The 26,718-nt window shown below is 33.7% G+C and overlaps 1 long non-coding RNA gene across 1 annotated transcript in view; it reads left to right on the forward strand.

Annotated features, from left to right (window-relative positions):
* LOC113630696 (uncharacterized) overlaps positions 1-25,997 on the forward strand; it is a 310,684-nt gene extending 284,687 nt beyond the window's left edge. Inside the window, exon 7 of the long non-coding RNA XR_003437063.1 lies at positions 25,584-25,997. This is a non-coding gene — a long non-coding RNA (uncharacterized LOC113630696). The remainder of the gene's footprint in view (positions 1-25,583) is intronic.
* Positions 25,998-26,718: the final 721 nt, after the last annotated feature.

Genomic DNA, 26,718 nt, shown 5'->3' on the forward strand with positions numbered 1-26,718 from the left:
TCATTTATTTCTGATCGGGTCTTTACGTTTTCTTTCCTTTTGCTAATAACTTCGAGGTTTTTTTTTTTTTTTTCTTCTTTCTCTGATTGCTTTAGGTGTAAGGTTAGGTTGTTTGTTTGAGTTGTTTCTTGTTTCCTGAGGTAGGGTTGTATTGCTATAAACCTCCGTCTTTTAACTGCTTTTGCTGCATCCCAAAGGTTTTGGGCTGCTGTGTTTTCATTGTCATTTGTTTCTAGGTATTCTTTGATTTCCTCTTTGATTTCTGCAGTGATCTCTTGGTTATTTGTAGTGTATTGTTTAGCCTCCATGTGTTTGTATTTTTTACAGTTTTTTCTTGTAATTGATATCTGGTCTTATAGCATTGAGGTTGGAAAAGATACTTGATACGATTTCAATTTTCTTGAGTTTACCAAGGCTTGATTTTTTGACGCAATATATGATCTATCCTGCAGAATATTCCATGAGCACTTGAGAAGAAAGTGTATTCTATTGTTTTTGGATGGAATGTCCTATAAATATCAATTAAGCCCATGTTATTTAATGTGTCATTTAAAGCTTTTGTTTCCTTATTTATTTTCATTTTGGATGATCTGTCCATTGGTGAAAGTGGAGTGTTAAAGTCCCCTACTATTATTGTGTTACTGTCGATTTCCCCTCTTATGGCTATTAGCATTTGCCTCATGTATTGAGGTGCTCCTGTGTTGGGTGCATAAATATATACAATTGTTATATCCTCTTCTTGGTTTGATTCCTTGATCATTATGTAGTGTCCCTCTTTGTCTCTTGTAATAGTCTTTATTTGAAAGTCTATTTTGTCTGATATGAGAATTACTACTCCAGATTTCTTTTGATTTACATTTGCATGGAATCTTTTTCCATCCCCTCAGTTTCAGTCTGTATGTGTCCCTAGGGCTGAAGTGGGTCTCTTGTAGACAGCATATATATGGGTCTTGTTTTTGTATCCATTCAGCTAGTCTATGTCTTTTGGTTGGAGCTTTTAATCCATTTATATTTAAGGTAATTATTGATATGTATGTTCCTATTACCATTTTCTTAATTGTTTTGTATTTGTTTTTCTAAGTCTTTTCCTTCTCTTGTGTTTCCTCCCCAGAGAAGTTTCTTTAGCATTTGTTGTAAAGCTGGTTAGGTGGTGCTGAATTCTCTTAACTTTTGCTGGTCTGTAAAGGTTTTAATTTCTCTTTCGAATCTGAATGTGATCCTTGCTGGATAGAGTAATCCTGGTTGTAGGTTTTTCCCTTTCTTCACTTTAAATATGTCCTGCCATTCCCTTCTGGCTTGCAGAGTTTCTGCTGAAAGATCAGCTGTTAACCTTATGGGGATTCCCTTGTATGTTATTTGTTGTTTTTCCCTTGCTGCTTTTAATAGTTTTTCTTTGTATTTAATTTTTGATTGTTTGATTAATATGTGTCTTGGTGTGTTTCTCCTTGGATTTATCCTGTATGGGACTCTCTGTGCTTCCTGGACTTGACTATTTCCTTTCCCATATTAGGGAAGTTTTCAGCTATAATCTCTTCAAATATTTTCTCAGTCCCTTTTTTTTTCTCCTCTTCTTCCCCACTATAATCAAATGTTGGTATATTTAATGTTGTTCCAGAGGTCTCTGAAACTGTCCTCAATTCTTTCCATTCATTTTTCTTTATTCTGCTCTGTGCTAGTTTTTTCCAGTATTTTATCTTCCAGGTCACTTATCTATTCTTCTGCCTCAGTTATTCTGCTATTGATTCTTTCTAGAGAATTTTAAATTTCATTTATTGTTTTGTTCATTGTTGTTTGTTGGCTCTTTAGTTCTTCTAGTTCCTTCTTTAATATTTCTTGTATTTTCTCCATTCTATTTCCAAGATTTAGGATCATCTTTACTATCATTATTCTGAATTCTTTTTCAGGTGCACTGCCTATTTCCTCCTCTTTTGTTTGGTGTGGTGGGTTTTTACCTTCCTCCTTCATCTGCTATTTCTCTGTCTTCTCATTTTGCTTCTCTTACTGTGTTTGAGGTCTACTTTTCTCATGCTGCAGGTTTGTAGTTGTTGGTTTTGGTGTCTGCCTCCAGTGAGTAAGGTTGGTTCAGTGGGTTGTGTAGGCTTCCTGTTGGAGGGGACAGGTGTCTGTTTTCTGGTGGATGAGGCTGAATCTTCTTTCTGGTTGGCAGGACCACTTCCAGTGGTGTTTTTGGAGTGTTTGTGAACTTAATATGATTTTAGGCAGCCTCTCTGCTAATGGGTAGTGTTGTATTCCTGTCTTGCTAGCAGCTGTTTGGCATGGGGTGTCCAACACTGGAGGTTGCTCATCATTGAGTGTAGCTGGGTCTTAGTGTTGAGATGGAGATCTCTGGGAGAACCCTCACCCATTGATATTATGATGGGCCAGGAGGTCTTTGGTGGACCAATGTCCTGAACTCAGCCCTCCCACCTCAGAGGCTTGGGCCTGACACCCAGCCAGAGCACCAAGACCCTGTCAGCTACATGGCTTAGGCTTCTAAAAATGCATCAAGCATCCACTGCATAGAAGTCTGATTTTTCTTCTGTTGTAATTCACTCAGGAAAGTTTCTAGCGGTCAAGTGGTATGGTCCTGTCAAGCTCTCCCTTTTATAGCCATGAATAAGTTGCTGTATCTGGCCCTTCCTTTACAGTCCTTGCAGATTGGCTCTATTAGGTCACTTTTCTGACGCTCAGCAAGGCTGCTCACTGCTCCAGTTGACAGCTCATTTCTCACCTTCTCCTTTGCAGTCAGGATGCCCAGTGCCTCACAGGGCCTATCTAATGTCTTTTTTGTGTTCCTGGATCCCATCCAGTCTACCACATTAGAGTTAGTCATACTTAGGCAACTTTTGATTGTGAATATTTCTCTGACTTGTCTTGTTTTTGATGATTTTGATGGTTTTGAGAAGTACTGACAAAGGCATTAAAGTCTCCAGTTATTAGATTTATCTGTTTCTCCTTTCTGTTCATCAGTTTTTCTTCATGTATTTCTACACTCTGTTAGATGCCTACACAGTTATGATTGTTATGTCTTGTAGGAAAATTAACTCATTTGTGTTTACTTTAACAGCCTTTGTTCTCCCTCATAACTGTCCCCTTCTGCTTTGTCTGAAATCAACATAACTACTCCAGCCTTATTTTGATTAGTGTTATCATGTATTATTCTTCTCCCATCTTTTAACCTATGTTGAGTTTTATATTGAAACTGAGTTTGTGGACACATATAGTTGGGTCTTGGTTTTTTATCTACTCTGACAATTTTTGTCTTTTAACTGATGTGTTCACTCAGTTCACATTTAAAATGATAATTAGTATAGTTGGAATAATATTTTCAATTCTTTTGTTATTTATTTAGGAGCGAAATTTCTAGGTCATATGATAATCATATGTTTAACTTTTTGAGGTACCACCAAACATTTTCCCAAAGTGACTGTGTCATTTTACATTCCCACAAGCAATGAATGGGGTTTCCAATCTCTCCATGTTTTTGCCAATATTTGTTGTCATTTTAGTCTTTTTGATTATGGTCATTCAAACCGGTGTGAATTGTTATCTAATTATGGTTTTGACTGGCATTCCCCTAGTAGATAATTAGGTTGAACACATTTTCAGGTGCTTACTGGTTATATACCTTCTATGGAGAAATGCCTAGTTTGCTCACTTTTTAGAAAATTAGGCTGCTTACATTTCTATTATTAAGTTGTAAGAGTTCCTTCGTATATTCTAGATACAAGTTCCTCATCAGATATGTTTTGCAAATAGTACTGTTTTTTAGGCTATCTTTTCTCTTTCTTGATGGTGCCCTTTGAAGCACAAAAATTTTCAGTTTGATGAAGTTTAATTTATGTTTTTATTTCTTTTGTTGTTTTTGCCTTTGATGTCATATCTAAGAAGGTTTGCCTAATAAATGTCACAGATATTTACTCCTATGTTTTCTTCTAAGAGTTTTATAGCTCTTGCTCTTATATTTTGCTCTATCATCCATTGTAGCTTAGTTTTCATATATGGTATAATGGAAGGGTCAACTCTATTCCTTTGCATATTGACATCCCTTTGTCCTAACATCATTTGTCAGGAAATAAAGAGTGATTTTCCCCTCATTTGTCATAGAATCCTTGTCAAAAGCAATTGTCTGTAAATGTAATGGTATGTTTCTGGACTCTCAGTCCTTTTTCATTGATCTTTATTTCTGTCCTATGCCAGTACCACATTATCTTGCTGATTGCATCTTTGTAGTGATTTTGAAATGGGGAAGGGTGAGTTCTTCAACTTTATTGTTCTTTTTCATGATTGTTTTGACTATTCTTTCATTGTTTCATATATGCAACATTTTTCTTCCTGGTTCAGTCTTAGCACATCATTAAGTGGCTTTTTCAGGAAAACCTGAAAATAGAAGTTTACATCTTATTATCTGAAGACCTCAAAGCTATATGTGTTTCTTTTGAATTTAGGAGCCTCTAGACTTTATGTAACACTCCCAGCAGAGTCTGAATCAACATACACACTCAAAATGGTAACTTTTTCCAGTAATATGTGTAAATATTCATACTAAGTGAGATGAATAAAGGCTATGAATAGTTTATATCATTTCAGATAAAATTTTGCTGCCAAATGATTTGCTTAAAATCTTTGGAATTCATGAACACTCTTATCTAGAGCCCTTCAGTTTCTGAAGTTGCATCTGATGTTCCTCATCACTTGTTCCTTCCTCAGACTGTCAGGTACTACCAAACAATATGATCTGTCACAGCACCTAATTATCTTGTAAGTGTAATTAAAATACTAATTGTATAATGAATTGTCTAATGTCTGTCACAACCAGTAGATTTCAACTCTGTGAGTTCAGAAGCTAGCCTTTCTTGTCTACTATAGTCCTTTCTTGTTCAGAGCCTTGTAGGGTATCCCTCAGACAGTTATTTCTCACCACAGGAACCTTGTACTTATTAGTTCCTCTGTTAGAACAGTCTTGGGCCAGTTCTTGATATGACTAGTTCCTTTTTACCCTAATGTCTCAGTTTAAACACTATTTCCTCCAAGAGTATGTGTGTGTGTGTGTGTATGTGTATATATATTTCGTATATATATGATTATTATGAAGTTTCTAAAATATTTAATATAATGCATCTAATTTACCTTCTTAATAAAGTATATTGAAAAAGCAAATAATAAAAACTAAACACTGAATTATTTTCTCTATACATTTCCTCAATAATAATCCTAAACAACCTTATAACAATAGATGCCTCCTACTAGTAAGCACTTAATATCAAGATCAATAAAAAGGTGGTAGATATCACTGATTAATTCTTTAAGATATTTTACCATCATACATGTTCAAGTAAGCCAATACATTTCTTATTATAAACTGTGAATAAATGAATCATAGAAGCCTCAAATATACAAAAGTTAAATATATCATAAAGACAGATATTAATATTGTTAAAACACTTAAAATGTGCTGCCTTCTTTTAAACAAAGTAGTCAGGATCTCTAAAATAATAAATGTTCAGTATGCAACTGCAAATAATTACAATAATATAGTAAGGAAGGAAATATTTAGGTCAATTTATGTGTCTATGTGGATGCTCTCAGATGTTCTGGAATTTAAAAAATACGTTTATGAAATTATAAGATAAAGTAGGTAACCACATAAACTATATAAAAAACAATGGTCATCGACTTTCAAAAAGTGTCAACCATAAAATTACTTTAAGAAAAATAAAGTTATTAGGCTGCTGATTCCAGCAGGTAACTTAATGTTAATGTTAGAGAGTTTGTGAATTCAAGAATTTGTGACATATGATATTAGGCTTTTCGTTAAGAAGACAGCTATTAACTTGGAAATAATTCAGCTTATTTGGAAGTTAGAGACAAAAAATATGTTAACAATAAAGTGAGAGCAACTATTTTTTTTTCTACTACTGTGTTCAGAATAAAGATGAATAAGTCATTATTTCAGCCCTCAAAGGGCTTTTGAGTTACCACAGGAAGTAAACGTGTAAAAAATTAACACAGAACATTGATTACTATAAAGAGTATGATAGAAATGAGGAGATCTTTGTTTGCTTATGTCTAGAAATAATGAGAATCAAGTTTCCAAAGTTAAATATTTGTATTGTGCCTATGCAGTTTTTTGATGTTGTCAATTTTTGAATGATGACCTGCTAGGGACAGATGAGGAGCCTGTACTGTGGGAACCACATATGTAGGCTAGAAGGAATTCACTTTTAATTCCTATTCCAATGGCATAGTTGATCTTGTTATTTCTCATTGGTCTGTGGATATGCAAGGGGATAGAAGCAGGAACCCTTGAGTTCTCAAAATAACCCTAACTTCTTTGCCAAGGTTGTTATTTACAAGAAATGTGTGTGAAGCTTAATATGGTGTAATTTTGGGGAAAAAAAAAGAAGAAGACTTGAAGATCACAGTGGCCAAATGCTTCCAAGATTTATAAAGACGTAAAAAATTAGATGTTCCAAATGCTAACATGTGGTCTTGATAAAAATAATAATGTGGAACCCTTGGAAGCATTATGAAGGAAAAAATGTAATAATAGTTTCTTTGAGAACAAATTATTATGCCTGGTGAGCAGGGAATGTTAAAAACATGGCGTTTAATTTTCCAACACTATCCATGAAGAAATTGCAATATATGGGCTCAATGAAAACAGTCATGCAAATTCTAAAGTTTTAATAGTTGATGACGACTTGTGTGAAGGCATGTCTTTAAAAATATATCACAGAGCACATTATTTGTATTATCAGTATGTTGGAGAAACGTTAGAGGTAATGGTTATCACATTTTGGGATGACAAGATTTTAGAAGGGATGCAAACACAATAATTCATATGATATCCAGAGATAGAAATGATGAGCTGAATCTATCCATACTGCACATAAAATATATAAATATTTTTGATAAAGAGAATTTGAACTAACAGTGGGCCAAGTTTGAAATCTAATACAGCTAACACAGTAAAAATTAAACAAAAAAATTTAATAATATAAAAGTAGCACAGGTACAGATATAGAGGTTAACTTACTTTGACATTGAAAGGAATTAGAAAGTCCATTTCTTGTTATATTTTAATTTTGTTTATTCCACAACTACAAAAATCTATGAATTGGAGTATTTCATAAAGGAACATCAACTGAAGAACAACTAATAAAACCTATCTTGCTTTTCCTGAAAAGTTCATTAAATGTAATTTTTGTAGGTAATTTTATTTTATATTTCAGGTGCAATAGAGAACTGATTGTGACAAGCCATCTCTCATTGTCATTCACAGCTCAAAATAAAAGTCTACACAACATTAAGATGAGAAAATTAAATGTTCCAGAGAAATATTTGAGGATTTAATTTTAACATTATATAAAAATTTGTTTGTTTCTTAGCACTCTGTAAAAGAAAAATTCAGTTATAATTTATGGAAGATTTGTATCCTTCTTGAAATGATTGCATAACTATACCTTTTAAGCAGCAAGATCAAAGGGGAAGAGAGGAATATGTGTTTTCTAGAATGGAAAATCCCAGCCTTCATACTTTTGTCAAAAATTGCAACACATTTGACTTGAAAACTAAAGAATGATACAAACCAGGATTTATCCATTTTTTTGAAGACTATTACACTATAATACCTCTGAATTATAGTTATAGTAAGAACTAATCTACTAGCCAAATGACATGCAAAACAGTACCCAAACCTTAAAAAAAAATACATGTTTCATTGAAATCAGAAATGTACATTTTAGCTGTTTCCATCACTGCTAGTTTTCATGAAAAACATTTATGTACTGTCATTGTATTTTTCTTTCTTTCCATATTTCAATATCTAAACAATTACTTTTTATTCTATCAGACTCCTGCTACCATAATTTTTTTTTTTTGGCGGTACGCGGGCTCTCACTGTTGTGGCCTCTCCCGTTGTGGAGCACAGGCTCCGGACGTGCAGGCTCAGTGGCCATGGCTCACGGGCCCAGCCGCTCTGCGGCATGTGGGATCTTCCCGGACCTGGGCACGAACCCGTGTCCCCTGCATCAGCAGGCGGACCCTCAACCACTGCGCCACCAGGGAAGCCCTGCTACCATAAATTTTATTATCCCATACTGACCAAACTAAAAGAGAGTTATGAAGGTAGTTTTGTATATTAATATATGGTAAAACTTTATAAATTATTTATGTCTAGTAATTTTAAATTATATTTTCTATGTAAAATATAATTTGAAATAATTTTATTTTACTGATTCTTTAGTGGAAAAACAGAAGTTTTAGAGTCTTTGCCCCTTATTTCATTTTTGAGCCTTTTAACTCAGTTATTTTGCACTTGATAAAATTGGAGTTCAGAGAACTTTATATAATTTTTTTTTTCCCCAGAATGCAGCATGGCAGCACTAAAAATGTGCTCACCTACAATTTAGGTAACTATGTAAAAATATTTCCTGAAGGTCCTATCAGAAGTATCAACCCCTATTCCCTGAGTCTGAGCATCCATATATGTGTTTTAGCAATATAAAGATCATATTAGTCAGGGTTCTCATGAAGAACAGAACAAATGTGATATACATTTAAATGGAGAAAGATTTATCTTATGGAATTGGCTTACATGATTGCATGGGCTGGCAGCTTCAAAATCCTCAGAACAAGCTGCTAGGTTGTAGACCCAAGGATAAGTTGATGATGTAGTCTTGAGTCTAAAAAACAGCCTGGAGGCGGAATTCCTTCTTCCTCCAGGAACCTTAGTCTTTTCTCTTAAGCCCCTCAACTGATCGGATGAGACCCACCAACATTATGGAAGGAAATCTGCTATACTCAAAGTCTACCAATTTAAATGTTAATCATGTTTTTAAAAATGCTTTCACAGCAAAATCTAGGCTGGTGTTTGATCAAAAATACGGGCATCATAGCCTAGACAAGTTGACACATAAAATTAACCATCACAAAGGCAAATCCATTTCCCTAGGCAGGAGAAGGTCCTGATTACCACTGTAGCATATTGTATTATTAAATTGATTTACTTATTAAAGAAGATAGCTCCTCAAGTTTAAATATACATAGGACCTTCTTTGCAGTCAGAGGCTAACCCACTTTGGGTGTTATCATCAGGTTTGCTTTTTTTTAACATCTTTATTGGGGTATAATTGCTTTACAATTGTGTGTTAGTTTCTGCTTTATAACAAAGTGAATCAGTTATACATATACATATGTTCCCATATCTCTTCCCTCTTGCATCAGGTTTTTATGATGAGAGTTGTCTGAATCTAAGAAATTTTTATTCTATACAATTAAAAAAATGTTACTTAATAAACTGAACTATATTGGATGATGCAAAAAAGAACAATAGACAGCATGTGAGCAAAGAAGTTTTTGAAGTGCCTATGGCAATTAATATCTATTGCTATTATGTTTCAAGAAACACTTGGGTTTTTATAATATAAAACTATTATTAAACTTCAAAGCCCTATATTCTTGAGGCTAAAAGAAATCATTTCTATTAAATTTATTTTTTTAATCTTCTTCCAAACCATTGTGGTTATTCTCCAAATACATGTTATGCATTAAATTAGGTGTCCAAAATTCTAATAAAATTCTGGTGGATAGTTGGTAAAACTTTGTATATCAGTTTGCAAACATTTTCTTTGCTGACCTCAATATAGGTCTAGTATGTTTTAAATGTGAGAATATATGTTTAATTACCCTTCCTAGGAAATAACCCAGCAGGTATGTGTGTGTTTGCATGTGTGTGTGTATGTATGTATGTGTGCGTGTTGGGGTATTGTCCCTCAATCCCGAAACTATGTGAATTAGTCTACAATACACTACAAAATTCAAAAATTCCCTTTTTTTCAATATAAGAAGTTGTGGAAACATAGTACATTTCTAGATTACCTTTGCCTATGTATTATTACTGCTTCCAGAGGCTATAGCACCAGAGGCTGAAAGCACATTTACACACACACACGCATGCACACACATCCTCATACACACAGCCACATCATATAGCTGTGATGTTGGAATGATGTTATACGCTCTCTGACTTGACCTGAAATGATTTAAAAAGGCTCAGTTAGAGGACAACAAAATAAAGCCAAAGTCTAATTGTCAATATTGTGACTTATAAATAAAATCTGGTGGAGTGTTTTAGATAAAATCTCAAAAGCCAGTGACTCCATGTATTTTTCCTTTCATTACTCTTTGCTATTAAGCCTAAGAGAAAAAAACACCTATTGTAAAAAAAAAAAAAAGAAAAGAAAAAAAAAAACACCTATTGTTCCCTCTCTTTCTCTCTAATAGCCAATACTGATGTTTTGGTGGTCCTGGGGTTATATAGACAATCAATTCCAAAAGGGAAGAAACTGGAAAAGTAGCTGATAAATATAATAAAACATTATTTCCATTTTATTGTATATGTATATATTCTTGATTCATGATAATAATAATTACCACAGTGAATTCAGAAAGATTAAATTAATCAATATTTATAAAGCACCTACAACTATTCATGGCACATTGGTGTTTTAAAAGAACAAAAGCCAGGTTGTCTTTAAAGAGGGCAGCCAGCAATCCCTTCCCTCTTTGTACAGACATGCTGTTCTAACCATCTATGAGGTAGAGTCTGTTTTCCTCTTTGAAGATACGTATGTTCCTAACTGAACCACCGGGCTCTTTTACTCATTTATTGACATTAAGAAATAATTAGGAATTATTCCATTTAGTTGGATATAACATAAACACGAGATCATTTTTCAATAAAAGAGCATGTTACATTCTACTGCCACCTACTCTAGGCCACAAATCTGTGTTGACATAGAGTAGCAAAAAAAAGGGGGGGGGAAGATAAATTGGATCTAGCTATGTTTATGGTGGTGAAACAATAGAAGTCATTGAGCTTCTGTAATTAGAATTGGAAGTACACCTCCTTTTGGCTTAGGAATGACCAGATGTTAGGATTACTCTTAGGAAACACCTAAACATTTTATTTGGGGTAAGCATCTCTTTTATAGTGTACCCAAATAATGCACTAGGTGTCTATCAATTAAGCACAGCTGGTGTCAACCTGAAGCAGAAGTAAAATCAACGGAGATACATCGTTCATACACATCCAAAACCAATGCAATTAGAATATTTCATTTCTCAATATTGTTTCGTCTGTAGGACACCTCAAACCCAAACAAAGCAAATTCAACTCTATGAATTGTTACGGAAAGCTGAATTTACCCATGACGTTGCCACTCAGTTGTGAGCAAATTGACACCAAAGGAATTTTCAAAGATTGCAATGAAAGGGTATGGTAAATATTGGACAGAAAGGCAGCAAAAACTTTACAGTGGTTTGATTATGGATGATTACTTTTTCTCAATCTCTCTATTTTCCTCAGAGAATATAAAATACAATTACTTTTTTTTTAAATTAAAAATAAGCCACAAGAAGAAGCTGAAAATAAAGCAATGTAACTACAGGTGCAAAATTAAAAACTGAATGGAGTCTATGTTGATTTTATTTTTATTTTGGCTTTCTTGGAGTATTACATATAGTTATATATAATTTATGTGTATATATTCATGTATGTATACATACATTTGCTTACAGTTGTCTATTTTTGTTACTTGATATCATTTTATTATCATTACTAAAAATATTGCTTAGGAGAAAACAAAGCTGAATAAGAATGAGCTTGAGGGATAATTTTGAGTAACAGTAAGATAAAGACAAATTTAATTATTCCTTCTTGGTCTTAAGTCAAAGAGAAGTTTGGAGAGGAGGTGGCAGAAAAGTGGGTGTTCAGGAGAAAAACATATCTGCTATAGCAATACAAACTACTATAACAATAAAAACTACTGTAGCAGTAAAAAACTAGCCTTTGTTCATCAACAATTCCAAATTCCAAAGTTGTAAACTTTCTTTCTTCATAAAATGTTAATAAATATATTCGTTTTTCTGACTCTGACTGAATAACTGGAGAAGATGGAATTTTAAAAATATATATTAATAATATAATAAAATTTACTTCTAACTGTAAACTTATTAAGATCTCTCCCACAGTTGAGAAACAAAATAATCTCTACATTTTCTGAGTTTGTCAATTTAATCATTTGTTTAAATAGCATTTACAGAAATCTGTAAATTATGAATATCTTTATATTTTGCTTTATACTTTTTTTAGTTTACAGCACTCTACTTCTGACAATTTTATAAATTGTTGACAGGAAGCAGAAATAAATCTATAACATTAATTCTTTTTTCTTAGCTTTGCTGATTTCATTCTGATATATGTGCTAGGGATTGTGGTGTCTATTTGTGTTGCCACTGAGTGACAACCTAACTTTGACCTACTTATAATGAAACGTCATGTTGTCACTCAGGCTCAAGAAGCCATTAAAATTTGACAGCATTGCCTCCTGTCAGGTTTTCCTAAATTCGATTGAACAAAACATCTATCAGAATCATGACTTTGTTTCACAATTTTTTTTAAATGACGTCTTAACTAATGAAAAGTAACCTGTTGAATTTCAGTTCTGGCCCTCCACAAACTAAAGGTCAGCCTATTAAGAATTTTCTTATTGACAAGGCAGCTTTGCTTCTTAAGGATATATCATCATAGCAAAATAGGGTAGTTTGGAAAAAGAAAAAAATCAGTTCATCATAAGCCCTGAACTTTGGCTTAGTTTATTTTTTTTTCCTAGGCTTGTGGTTTTCTGTCCAATAATCCATTAAATCTGAAAAGGAAAGCAAATGCAAGTCATAACATGAAGCTAGAGAGAAGTTTTCAAGTAATCTAATTATGTTTATAACACAGATCCTAAAATTGCATGTATTCATAATTACAATCTAGACACAATACTGCAAGCTTGATCTTGTTCATTTTAGAAGATATTTAAGGATATAAACAAGGTCGGTATATCAAAGAAGAAGAGATGTGTCAAATGGATAAAATGAGTTTAAAAAAGAGCAATTTAAATAAATTTGCCATTCTTAAGGATCAAAGAAAGATGAAGGAAGTCACAATGAGTGTCTGGGAATCATAAACTAAACTACAGTTTTTATTCATTCATTAGTCTCATATTTTTAAACATAAAAGAACTAGAGAGAGAAACAAAGTGCATCTGAATTAATTCCTCAAGTAGCATTTTAAAATGCTTTTCCCATTGAGACTTCAAATTTAACTTAATATTTTCTGAGATTTGCCTATGAATATGGCTAAATGGCACAAATAAAATAAAATATAAGAAAATAAAAGAAAAAATGAAAAAGCTATCAAAATTTTAAAATGCATTCTTTCTAACAATAGCTATATAAATAGAATGTATTAATGAGCTATACATTTAAAAACCCACCATACAAACTATTGTATTGTTTTAGCAACCAATTTAAATTTAGTGGGATGAAGGTATGTTAAATCATGCCATATTTAACAAAAGATGATAGCATTACTAAACAAAAACTAATTTGAATTTAGAATTAAAAAGAGAAAACATTTCTTTGATGACAAATATGCAATTATTATAGCCTTGGCAACTGGGTGGGAAAATAATTCTACTTTTCTTGAAGTATAGTTCACTTGCAATATAATATTAGTTTTAATTGCACAATATAGTGATTCAATATTTTAATATGCTATGCATTATACAGAGTTATTACAATATTATTGACTATATTCCCTGGGCTGAACATGACTTACCTGTGACTTATTTTATAACTAGTAGTTTGTATCTCTTAATCCCCTTAACCTATTTTGACCATCCCCACAAACCACTCTCCTTTGGCAAACACTGGTTTGTTCTTAGTATCTGTAAGTCTATTTCTGTTTTGTTATATTTGTTCATTGGTTGTATTTTTAGCTTACACATATATAAGTGAAAACATAGTATATGTCTTTTTTTGTATGTATTTGTCTTTATTTCACTTAGCACAATACCCTCTAGGTCCATCCATTGTTGCAAATGGCAACGTTTCATGCTTTTTTATGGCTGAGTACACACACACACACACACACACACACCACTTCTTCTTTATCCATTTATTTATCAATGGATACTTAGGTGGTTTCCATATCTTGGCTATTGTAAATAATCCTTCAGTGAACATAAGGGTGAATATATCTTTTCACATTTGTGTTTTCATTCTCTTTGGATAAATACCCAGAAGTGGAATTGCTGGATCATATGGTAGTTCTATTTTGAACTTTTTAAGGAACCCCCATAGTGTTTTCCAGGAGCTGCATCCATTTACATTCCCAACAACAGGAAGTTTCCCCTTTCTCCACATCCTCACAAACACTTTTTAGTTGTTGTCTTGATGATGATAATTCTGGCAGATGTAAGGTAATATATGATTTGCGTTTCCCTGATGATTAGTGATGTTGAAGATCTTTTCATATGTTTGTTGGCCATCTGTATATCTTCTTTGGCAAATGCCTATTCAGGTCCTCAGCCCATTTTTAAATCAGATTATTCGTGGGTTGTTTTCATATTGAGTTATATGAGTTCTTTATATATTTTGAGTATTAACCTCTTATCAAAAATATCATTTGAAAATATCTTCTTCTCTTCAGTAGAATGCCTTTTCATTTTGTTGATGGTTTCCTTTGCCGTTCCAAATCTTTTTCATTTGATGTGGTCCCATTTGTTTATTTTTGCTTTTGTTGTCTTTGCCCAAGAAGAGGGATCCAAAAAAATTTTGCTATCATCAATGTCAAAGAGTGTAAAACCTGTGTTTTTTGTTTATTTCTGAAAGTTTTATGGCTTCAGGTGTTACATTGATGTATTTATCCACTTCAGGTTTGTTTTTCTATATGGTGTGAGAAAATGATCCAGTTTCATTCTTTTACATGTAGCTGTCCAGTTTTCCCAACACCACTTATTGAAGCAATGGTCTTTTCCCCACTGTATGTTCTTGCCTACTTTGTCATTGATTAATTTACCATATATGAGTGGGTTTATTTCTGGGCTCTCTATTCTGTTCCATTGATTTATGTGTCTATTTTTATGTTCCAGTATCATACTGTTTTGATTACCTTAGCTTTGTATGGATAGCATAGTTTGAAGTCAGGGAGCATGATAGTATTCTCTTATGATTGTTTGTATTCTGTGATATCATTTGTAACTTCTCCTCTCTAATTTCTAATTTTATATATTTGGGTGCTCTCTCTTTTTTTCTTGATGAGTCTGGCTAAATATTTGTTAATTTTGTTTATCTTTTCAAAAAACCAGCTCTTAGTGCCGTTGATCTTTTCTGTTGTTTTTGGGTCTCTATTTCATTTATTCCCTCTCTGATCTTTATTAATTCTTTCCTTCTACTAACTTTGGGCTTTGTTTGTTCTTTTTCTAATTCCCTTAGGTATAAAGTTAGGCTGTTTATTTGACTTTTTTTTTGTTTCTTGATGTAGGCCTCTATCTCTATAACCTTCCATCTTAGAACTGCATTTGCTGCATCCCATAGATTTTAGAAAGTTGTGTTTCTATTTTCATTTGCTTAGTATGTTTTTTTATTTCCTCTTTGATTTCTTAATTAACCCATTTTTTGGGTAGTATATTGTTTAGTCTCCAAATGTATTGTTTCTAGTTTTCTACTTATAGTTGATTTCTAGTTTCATACCATTGTGCTCAGAAAAGATGCTTTGATATGATTTCAATCTTCTTAAATTTACTGAGACTTGTTTTGGGGCTTAGTGTGTGATTTGTTGTGGAGAATGTTCCATGTACACTTGAAAAGAATGTATATTCTGCTCTTTTTGGATGAAATGTTTTGTAGATATCTGTTAAGTTCATTTGGTCTAATATGGTATTTAAGGCCAATGTTTCTTTACTGATTTTCTGTCTGGATGATCTATCCATTAATGTAAGTGGGGCATTAAGTCCCCTACTATTATTGTATTACTGTCAATTTCTCTCTTTATTAATATTTCCTTTATATATTTATATGCTCCTATGTTAAGTGCATATATGCTTAAGAATGTTCTATCCTCTTCCTGGTTTGACTTTTATTGTTATGTAATGCCCTTCTTTGTCTTTTGTTATAGTGTCCATTTTAAAGTCTATTTTGTCTGATACGAGTATTGCTATCTCATCTTTCTTTTTGTTTCCATTTGCATGGAACATCGTTTTGCATCCCTTCACTTTCAGTCTGTGTGTGTCTTTAGCTCTGAAGTAGGCAGCATAAAATTGGGTCTTTTTTTTTTTCCCCATTCATCCACCCTATGTCTTTTGATTGAGGCATTCAGTCCATTTACATTTAAAGTTATTGTTGATATGTATGTACTCAATGCCATTTTGTTACTTTTTATCTGGTCATTTCTGTAGTTCTTTGGTCTTTTTTCTTCTTTTTTTAGTCTCTTCCCTTGTGGTTTGATGATTTTCTTTAGCATTATTTTTGAGTTCCTTTCCCTTGTTTTTCTGTTTATGTATGGTAGGTTTTTGATTTGTGATTGTGGTTACCATGAGAAAAATAGATAGATAGATAGATAGATGATAGATTTGCTTTAAGTTGATAGTCATTTACACTTAAACCTGTTCTAAAGCTCTACATCTTTTACCCTACCCTCCACATTTTGTTTTTGATGTCATATTGTGCATCTTTTTGTGGATCCCTTAACTACTTAATGTAGTTATAATTGAATTTATCACTTTTGTCTTTTTACCTTCATATTATCTTTTTAAGTGGTTGATCCAATGCCTTTACTATATATTTGCTTTTAGCAGTGAGATTTTTTTCCTTTTATATATTTTCATATTTCTAGTTGTGGTCTTTCATTTCCTCTTGGAGAAGTCTCTTTAACATTTCTTGTAAGGCTCGTTTAGTTTTTAGTTTTTGCTTGTCTGGGAAACTTTATAGCTCCTTCAATTCTGAATGATAGACTTGCTTGAGTCTCCTTGAGACTTGTTCTGTGGCCTTGCACGTGATCTACATGGACAATGTTCCATGTGTCCTTGGTTTTTCCTCAGGACTTCAAATATATTTTGCCATTCCCTTCAGGCCAGAGTTTCTGCTGAAAAATTAGCTGATAGCCTTATGGGAGTTCCCTTGTATGTGACTTTTTGTTTTTCTCTTGCCATTTTAAAATACTCTCTTTATCCCTAACTTCTACCACTTTAAATGTGATGTGTCTTTGTGTGTATCTCTTTGGTTTTATCTTGTATAGGACTTTCTGTGCTTTCTGGACTGGGGATCTGTTTTCTTCCACAGATTAGGAAAGTTTTCAACTATTATTTCATCAAATATGCTTTCTACTTTCTCTCTCTCTTGTCCTCTTGGGACCCTAGAATGTGAATATTAATACATTTGATGTTTTCCCATAGGTTCCTTAAACTATTCTCAATTTTTTTTTAATTCTTTTTTCTTTTGGCTCTTCTGACTGGGTGATTCCCACTATTCTGTATTCCAAGTTGCTTATACAATCTTCTGTATCATCTAATCTGCTATTGATTCACTCTAGTGTATTTTTCATTTCAGTTATTGTATTCTTCAGCTCTGATTGGTTCTTTCTTATATTTTCTAATTTGTTGTTGATTTTCTCATTCTGTTCCTTCATTCTTCTCCTGAGTTCAGTAAGCATTTTTATGACTGTTGGTTTGAACTCTTTATCTTTACCTCCATTTCATTAAGGTTTTATTTATGGGGTTTTATCTTGTTCTTTCCTTTGGAACAAGTTCCTCTGTTTTCTCATTTTGTTTAACTTTCTGTGTTTTTTTCTATGAAATAGGCAAAACAGCTTCAGTCTTGAAGGTGAATTCTTATGTAGGACTGTACCTTTGCACCGTGTGTACTCAATGGTTTTGGTGGGAGGGCTGGACCTGAAGCAGGGTGGGTCAGGGCCTCTTCCAGAGTATGCTGGGGGCCATCACCTTAGGGTGGGGACTGGAGCCAGAGCTTGGTATGGGCTGGTGGGTATATTAGGGTGGTATTTGCTGGCTAGCTAGATTATGAAGTGTTTTTCAATCTGCTTCCTCTGTGCTGGAACTCGGGAGAATAAGTTTGTGTGCAAGCCCTTTCAGAGAGTTGTCTCTGGTCCCATAGCTCTCCAGCTCTCCCAGTCATAAGCCCCACTAGTTTTCAAAACCTGTTAAGGGGGCTTATCTTTCCAGTGCCAGTCCCAAAGTCTGGGGTACTCAATGTGTGCTCGATCCCCTCACTCCTTAGGTAGGACCTCCAAATGTGTGATATCCCCTCTGCTTATGGGTTATCTGCTGGAGGTGTGGGTCTTTACTAGATTGTGTTTCTGCCCCTCCTACCCATCTCAATATGTTTTTCTCTTTATATTCTTAATTGTAGAAAAGTTGTTCTGCTAGACTTCAGATTGTTCTCAGAGAATTGTTCTGTATGTAGTTGTAGTTTTGGTGTGTCTTGGGGAGGAGGTGCAGTCAGGATCTTCCTACTCCACCATCTTTGTACCACCTCTGGGAATGTGATTTGAAATCCTCACCAAACATAACACTGAGGGAAGATTTTTGGATAATTGCTTAGTGTGAGTTGTATTTTTTTAATAGCCAAGATTTTTCAGAGGTTCCCCACAGTCCACGCTAGTTCTTAATATTCATAAAATGTTTGTCTTATGCAATTTACACTCCTAAAGTGTACTTTTCTGATACTAAGTATACCTCCAATGCCCCTTGTAAACTATTCCTATATTACAGGTGTTCTTCTGAGTATAGAGAGTATCCAGATGGGAAAGACCTAGTCCTGACAGCCACCACAGGATTAAGAAGAATTGGAAGGGCAAGTCATTTAGGAAAGAAATTCTGGTTACTCAGAGGAAATTTATGTAAGGGTGCAGGGTTTAAAGCAGAGAAAACAATTAGAAGGATACTACTGGAGAAAATGTAAAGATTTGGTGATTATTTGATTGTGTTATATAAGATGAGAGGAAGGGAAAATGGGTCAAATATAAGTAACTTTCAAGGTTTCAAGATTTGGTGTCTAAGGGTAAATGATGTTGTTATTCATGATGTCAAACACAAAAGAGAAAAGAAGTAGTTGGAGGTTTAAAATGACTAGATTCAATTTGGGGTATGTTAAAGTATGTTGAAGTATCTCAAGAATATTCAGCAAATAAGACATTATGAAGAAAATAAGCATATAAGTATGTGGTCTGCCTATCAGCATATAAAGAGAGATTGTGTGGGAACATGGGCTTAAGTACATTCTTGAGGTATAGAATTTTCATGAGAAATTGCAGTCATTGTTTCTGAGAAACTTAGATTTTAAACATAGGCTAATATCAACCTAACTTTTTTCTATAGAATTGGTGAACTTAGCCAGTATCTACATTTACATTCATGAAAGAAGTGAATCGACTTAATGGAGGCCAGATATATATTAAGTTCACTTATACTTTGAAAAGAATACCTCATAAGGAAAGTAAGGGTCAACTGATTTTGGAAATTGTCATGCTCCCTGTATGCCATTGCCAATATACTATAATTACCTTCAGTTTTTTATATCTTTTAGCAAAATGCTGCACATATAGCATGGTGTGCTAAACAAATATTAGTTAGTTGATATCTTAAAGGGAATAGGCACTAGTTAAGGATAAAAAGGGGTCGCTATTGGTTTTAACAAAAGGGGTGATATTTTATTCGGGTTTGAAAGATGAGTAGCCTTTTGCAAGCAGAAAAGAAAGCTATAAATGGGGAGTAGTAGACATTTTAAGCAGAGGGAAGACAATGTTCAAAAACATGGAGTAGCATTTGCACATTTTAGAATGATATTATATGTATCATGATTGCTATATAGGGTACAAAAATTAAATAATATTCTCCAGAGAGGTAATTGAATGAGATCATATTGATCTCTTACATCCTATGTTAAGAGATAAGCACTTTGGATATTTATTCTTTGGCTAATGAAGAGCCAATGGTGATATTACATTTTCACCAGAGGAGTTAAATGATCTGATTTGATTTTCTAGAAGTTAACCCTCCTAACAGTATGAAAAGTCAACATGTGTATAAACAGATTTGCAGCAAGAGAGCAGTTGGCATATTAGCAATGGGAAATGATAAGAAGAAGATCTAATGTAGGAATAGTGGATTGAAGAAAACAGAAGCAATAGAGAAAATATTTTTAAGGTATCAAAATTATAGAAAATAAAGTTTGAAAACCCAAACATTGATGTCCCTGCTATGCCAGACACTAAAAACATTCCAATAGATTAAATATTTAATAAAAATATATAAAACCAAATTAAATTTGAAGGTAGAGGACACTTTTAGTGAAAATTTAACTAAATATAGAATAAGAAATTATAAGGATTAAAAAATACTCCAAACTAAAAAATGATGGGTTAACTATGTAAAGTGAAATCATCTCTATATTAAGCACCATATAAATGATTAAAACAGTAAATGTTAAATAGTAAAGTGGCAAATGGAAAGGTACATAGAAATATTTATAACAAATACAAGAAAAGTATCATTAATGATCTTAGTATTACAAGAGACATGATAAATCAATTAAATACCCTCAGTTACCCCAACAAAATAATTTTAAAAATACATAAAGACAGTTCTTGAAAGAACAATAAATAACCAATGAAAAGGAAAAAAATATTTCATCATTGCTAACTGATCAAAATTTTAAAATAAAAGCAATATTGATTTATTCTTTAAACTATTAGTCTATCATAATTTAATAAGATAATATTTCATGGTATACATACCTTCAAATAAGTAGTATTAAATCACTATTTAGTAATAGTCATATAAATATTATTATATTTTTTCAAACTGCATTAAAATAATTTAAACTGCAATTTCTTTTCATGTATATCAGAATGTTTAATGAGAAAGTTATTTTTAAGGCTTCTAAAGTCTATACAAATCAAAAGTTGTAACTATAATACAAACTAATCAGAAACAACCTCTATATTTGATATATGCTGAATAAATTAACATATAAATTGATAAATTGCATAGTACATATTTTCAGTCAAATGCTTTCAGATATCACTCAAGGAACTTCTTTCACAAAAAGACCATTACCCTATAAATGTGTTAGTTTAAAGAGAACTTACACTAATTACCTCTCTTGGCTTCTGCCAAATGACTTTTTAGCTTTAACAAAACAACAGTATCTTGATTGTGTCATTCTATAAAGATACCAAAATTACCAGCCACTTTAAAATACCTGAATCACTTTACTATACACCTGAAACTAACACAACATTGTTAATCAACTATACTCTAATATAAAATAAAAAGTTTAAAAAAAAAGTCCTTTCTCTTTGGACTTAAAAATTCACCTATTTTTCTAAGTTGTGCATCGAAAAAACAGATTCTTATTCTAATGAAGTCATCCAAATACTCAAAATAAATACTTCCTTTTCAGTCCACATTTCCACCTAGATTTCAGGAACAGACAATTAAGTGTAACTTATCTTGCTAACTAGAATTTATAAGAGAGTTAGAGAAAATGAGTCAGAATTAATAAGAAATGCTGTCTTCATAAACTCAATATTTGTCCAATAGTTCTTAAACATTTCCTATATTTATCAGATATTTTATTTATCAGTTGAATTCTAGGTGGAATGAGAGGTAGTGGGGGAACTTGTACGTGTGTAGCATTTCATTGAAAATTGATGCCAATTTATTTGTTAAAAAATTAGACTTAACTTTCTGTTCTCCAGCAGATGTTGTTAGCTACTCATCTATTTGTGTTTATTCTTTTATGGTTCTCATCACACTGCATTATAATTATATATTAACATTTCTAATTCCTCTAGAATAGAAGCTACTACTCTTGTTTCCTTTAGTATATCATGATAAATTGGGTAAAATATAAAATTAAGTGAATGCATAAACACTGAACATTGAATTCATAAATGTTTTCTATATATTCACTGACTCACAAATGAAATGCTTACAAAGAGTATCTGCAGATCCAGTTTTACATGTACTTAACTGAAGACAAGTTTGGATGAAAGTTAACATTCCAATAAATGCACTACTTCTAGATGAACTAAACCTTTTGTCTGTAGTACATCCTATTGATAAAATGGTTTATTCATACAAGATCAAATATATTCTCTTCTGATGAAAACATAATGGAAAAAATAAATGATCTAGGAGGAGATAATTGAATCAGTTAAGATGTATTGTCTAATGAACCATAAAAATTGTTGTATGGCACTCATTCAATTGGAAACACCGTTGGAAATGCCTCCCCTTTCACTTGTTCAGTACTCACTGTTCATAAAGGTTTCCCAGGTTTGTTCCTGGTATCTGAAACTATGCTCTGTCTTATCTAATAGGAGAGAACACAATAAGGTTACCAGTTTTGCAGGCTCTGAAGGTAAATTGCCTGAATTAGAAACTTGACTCCACTACCTTCTAAAAGAGTGATCTGTGGAAAGTTTCTCAACCTGAAAGCTTCAATTTCCTCAAATTAAAACCTAACTATAAATAAAACATTTACTATCTCAGTTATTCTTACAATAATATAAATGTCGAGTGTTTAGCACAGAGCCTAGCTACTAGTTAAGGTGCTTGTTAACTGTTGTTATTTTTGTTTAGTGTGTAAGTTTTGTTTTTGTAGATTTTATTGATTTCCTTACTAAAAGCAAAGCTGACCACAACAAAACTGTTAAGATAAACTTCTTTATGGGAGGTGTGCAGGAGATATGTATGTGTATTTACTTGCATGTCCCATGGAACTTTGCAATTGAAAAACCACATTTTGAATATTAGATTTTCATGTTAACTGGATTCCAAATCAGTTTTGATAACAGATTCTCCAAGACAAGAGACAAAGATACAGTAGAATCAAGAAGAAGATACCTACCCCTCCTCTAGATTTAAAATGCTTTCTGCTGCCTTGAGGATCACCACATTCTATATAATCATGTGCATACACACACACACACACACACAAACACACACATCAAGGTAGAAGGTGGCATTTCAAAATACACACATTTAATTTTTACAGTATTGGTTTTCTTATATGTAGTATATATCTTAGTACCTGAAACCAGTATGAACAAATGTGTAATTAAAGAGATGAATCAAAGAATCAAATTCCTCTCAAATGTGTTCCTTAGTCCATGCAATGAAAATTGATTGACATTTAACCCCAACTTAAGATTTTATTTATAATTATAGTTGCTGTTGTTGTTATGGAGAGAAATAAAAATGGAAACAAAAAATTATAATTAATGCAGGGTTAGGGCTACTACAGGCTTCTATGGAAACATATGCTTTAAGTTAGATATATAACAATGTTGATTCCAATTCCAGTGTATGGGATTTTATCCCCACACCACCAAGCAATTCTCCAACACCAGCTGGGTACCCTAAAATTCAACTCAATTTGGACACTGTCTACCTGGAAATAGCATCAGATTTTTCAGTACCACAGGACTGTCCTACACTTCAGATACTGTTACCCAAAAACTGGGTTTACCTCTTGGTGGGTGTTGAGCCAAAAGACATAACCAAGCCAAAGATCAGGATAAGGAAGGATTTATTACTTGAAGTAAGTAAGGAGAATACTGGGAATCTTTCCTAAAGCAGTGTCTCCCTGAACAACAAAATTGGGGAAGTTTTAAGCTAAGCGTACATGCATATTCATGGAGGGACTTGGGCTGTCGACAGAGTCCAAGCTTTAATTGATTGAAGTCAGTAGAGTCAGAAAAGGTCAACATCATCATCCCTTAAGTTCCAGTTCATTTGGTGGTTGAGTGCTTCAGGCTAATCTTTACCACTGAAACAGAACTGAGAGTCTTTACAACTGATATATTATCTTTGCTATTGTTACTTCTCTTGCCTGACCATAGTTGTTTCTGCATTCTTTTGTTCTCTTAAGATCATTAATTACTGAGACCTGTCCAAGGACAAGCATTGTAGGCAGGCTAGATCACAAAATGGCTTAGGCAAAAAATGGCTTCTCTTCTGTCAAGAAAGCCATGCCTGGTTCTCCTTCTCTGGGGACCCCCTACCCTACCCTATCTGCTTACAATACCAATCTCAAGTCCAGGTTGTTACCTGTGTTTCTGACTTACTGGCTATAAATCAGAGGTTCCCATGACTGATGCTGAAAACTCAGCCTCTGTACAATGGTGCCTAATCAAATCTCAGAGACAGAGTTTTGGGTGAAGTGGAAAAAATAATCTTTATTTCTTTGCCAGGCAAAGAGGGACACAGCAAGCTCATGCCTCTCAAAACTGTGCGTCCCAACCCAGGAGGATGTGATGAGGAGTTTTATAGCAATGGTTCAAGGGTGGGGTCGCTTATAAGGATCAGGGTGTGTGCAGGGCCTGCACTCCTTTAATCTGGTCTCAAGTAGTCTCCTGATGAGCTTTTCTGGTTCCTTTAATCTGTCCTCAGGTGGCCTCTTAATGAGCTTCTTTGGTTCTTGAGACTATCAAACTGTGACCTTTTCTCTGGAATGAAGAATGCGAACATCCTCCATTTGATAGGGGTTTTAGTTCTGCAGAAGAGCTTAAAGATATTGTTATGGGCATCACTTGAGGTGGAACCAGGACCCTGCCCCAAGGGTGCACTGTTGTTTCTTGGCTGCTCCTCCCTTGTCTCTGCATCCCTCCCTTCCCTGATTAGCAACTGTTCAAATCTGCCCTTCAGAACTCAGGGAAGGTCATGGAGACTGGAGTCTATTCCCTACAAACAAGAAACAGAGAACACAGAAAGTCTTCCATGTCCAGGAGCCCCACAGGGTCCTACTTGGTTTCATGACCACCTCCTTAGGTTTGATTAATCTGCTAGAGCATCTCACAGAACTCAGGAAAGCAAATTACTCACTAAATTACTGGTTTATTACAAATGATATTAAAAGATACAAATCAATAGAGAGATGGAAAAGATGCACAGGACAAATTATATAGGAAGGGATGCAGAGCTTCCATGCTCTCAGAATATGCCACTCTCCCCAAATCTCCACTTGTTCACCAACCCAAAAGCTCTCAGAACCCCATTTTTTTTGGTTTTTATGGAGGATTCATTACACAGACATGATTTACTAAGTCATTGGCCGCAAGTGATTGATTCAACCTTCAGTCTCTCTCCTCTCCTCAGAAATCAGAGAGTGGAACTGAAAATTCCAATCCTCTAATCACTGTAACCAACCCCTATCCTTAGATGCACACCAAAAGTCACCTCATTAACATAAACTCAGGTGTGGTTGAAAGGGGTTAGTTGTAAATATCAAGATACCTTCATAGCTGTTATCACTTAGGAAATACAAGGGATTTAGGAGCTCTGCAAAAAATGGGGATGAAGATCAAAGATATATTTCTTATTATAAATTGCAATATATAAATTGTAACTTTAGAGACAAGTAGGAATTATAGAAATTAAGCATGATGGCAGAGAATGTAATAAGGTTAGCATTCGAAATGTATGGCAGGTGGTTGTTTATAGCAAGTTCATAGAACAATTGAAAGAATGGGAAGAAATTGATTTTGATATATATTTTGGGCAAGCAAAGTTTAAGAGCATTGAAGTGTCATTTTTAAAAGTTCGGTTTTAATCTTAAAATTAATGGGAGTCATTGAAGTATTTTAATACCTGAACAATATAAAGTTTTTCAGATGAGTGGTGTAATTAATTCCCAATCCTTAAATTTACTCTTTTTGTTTTCAGTTAAACTGAGTTCAGGAGAAAATAGAAGAAGATGTATCAGGAACAGTGAATGCAGACAACTATTTCAAAAAATATTTTTATAAAGGGGAGCAGAAAAAGGGAGCTATATTTGAAGGGTGGTGCGATTAAGAAAGTAAAAATAAATATGTTGAACAACTCCAGCCCTTAGACTAAGGAGTATTATTATATGAAGAGCCAAGAATATGAAGCTACATCTCTACCAAAATTTAAATTAAAAATTTATTATATTCTGGGAGTGGGGATGGAGAGAAGCAGATTGGGAATCACAAATACTAGTGCCAGCATTAAAGATTCCAGATCTTCAAGGGTGAGGATCCTTAGAGCATCCCTAGTTAAAATCCAGTTTGGATTTTGGTTCTGAGCAAAATGATACCCTCTTTGACAATTTATTGCTTCACCTCTGAGGAATGTTCTTCCTCTGTTTCCAGTTAAACAACAAAGATCTGATTAGGGAAATTCAGGTGACCATATAATCCAAGTTTCTATTATAAACTAGTGCTTTTTTATCATCAAGCCACAAAGTAAGGCACACAAGCAGATTCCATTATCACAAAGGGCCATGCAAAAGAAGGTGCACAGACATTGGGCTTAACTATTGGTATGCTTACATCTGCTATACTGCTACTGTGTTTTCAGCATTTATCTATAGTCACATGGGATATTCCCTCTATGAATATCTGTTAGAGAAGAAAAAATATTCAAGCCTGCTTAACAGAGTATTCTGTAAATATGCTGGCGTACTCAGATGTGGAGAGGTATGTTAGTGTGGTGGTGTTACGGCTAACCTCAAAAGTGGCCTTGAGGGACAGTTGAAGAGGAAAATTACTAGTACTACCTACAGTCTCCTGACAAATACATAAAAACAAGGACAGCATTATCTGAATATATTTCCTTCCAAAGTGTGTAATAAAAATATATTTAAAATAAATTTCACTTTTCTTTCCTCCCATTTTTATACACAGTTTTATATAAAATATGTTCGTGGTGTATAAATTACCAATTTTGGCTTCCTATTCTGCACCCAATGCCAATGGGTGTGGGCAGGGGTAGAGAGGAAAGTCGGGGTGGTGGGGGGGCGTTCCAGCACATCCAACAAGCAATTCTCTGACACCAG

This window comes from Aethalodelphis obliquidens, unplaced genomic scaffold, assembly GCF_003676395.1.
Source record: "Aethalodelphis obliquidens isolate GAN/ISIS:26980383/991018 unplaced genomic scaffold, ASM367639v1 scaffold2, whole genome shotgun sequence".
Lineage (NCBI taxonomy): Eukaryota > Metazoa > Chordata > Mammalia > Artiodactyla > Delphinidae > Aethalodelphis > Aethalodelphis obliquidens.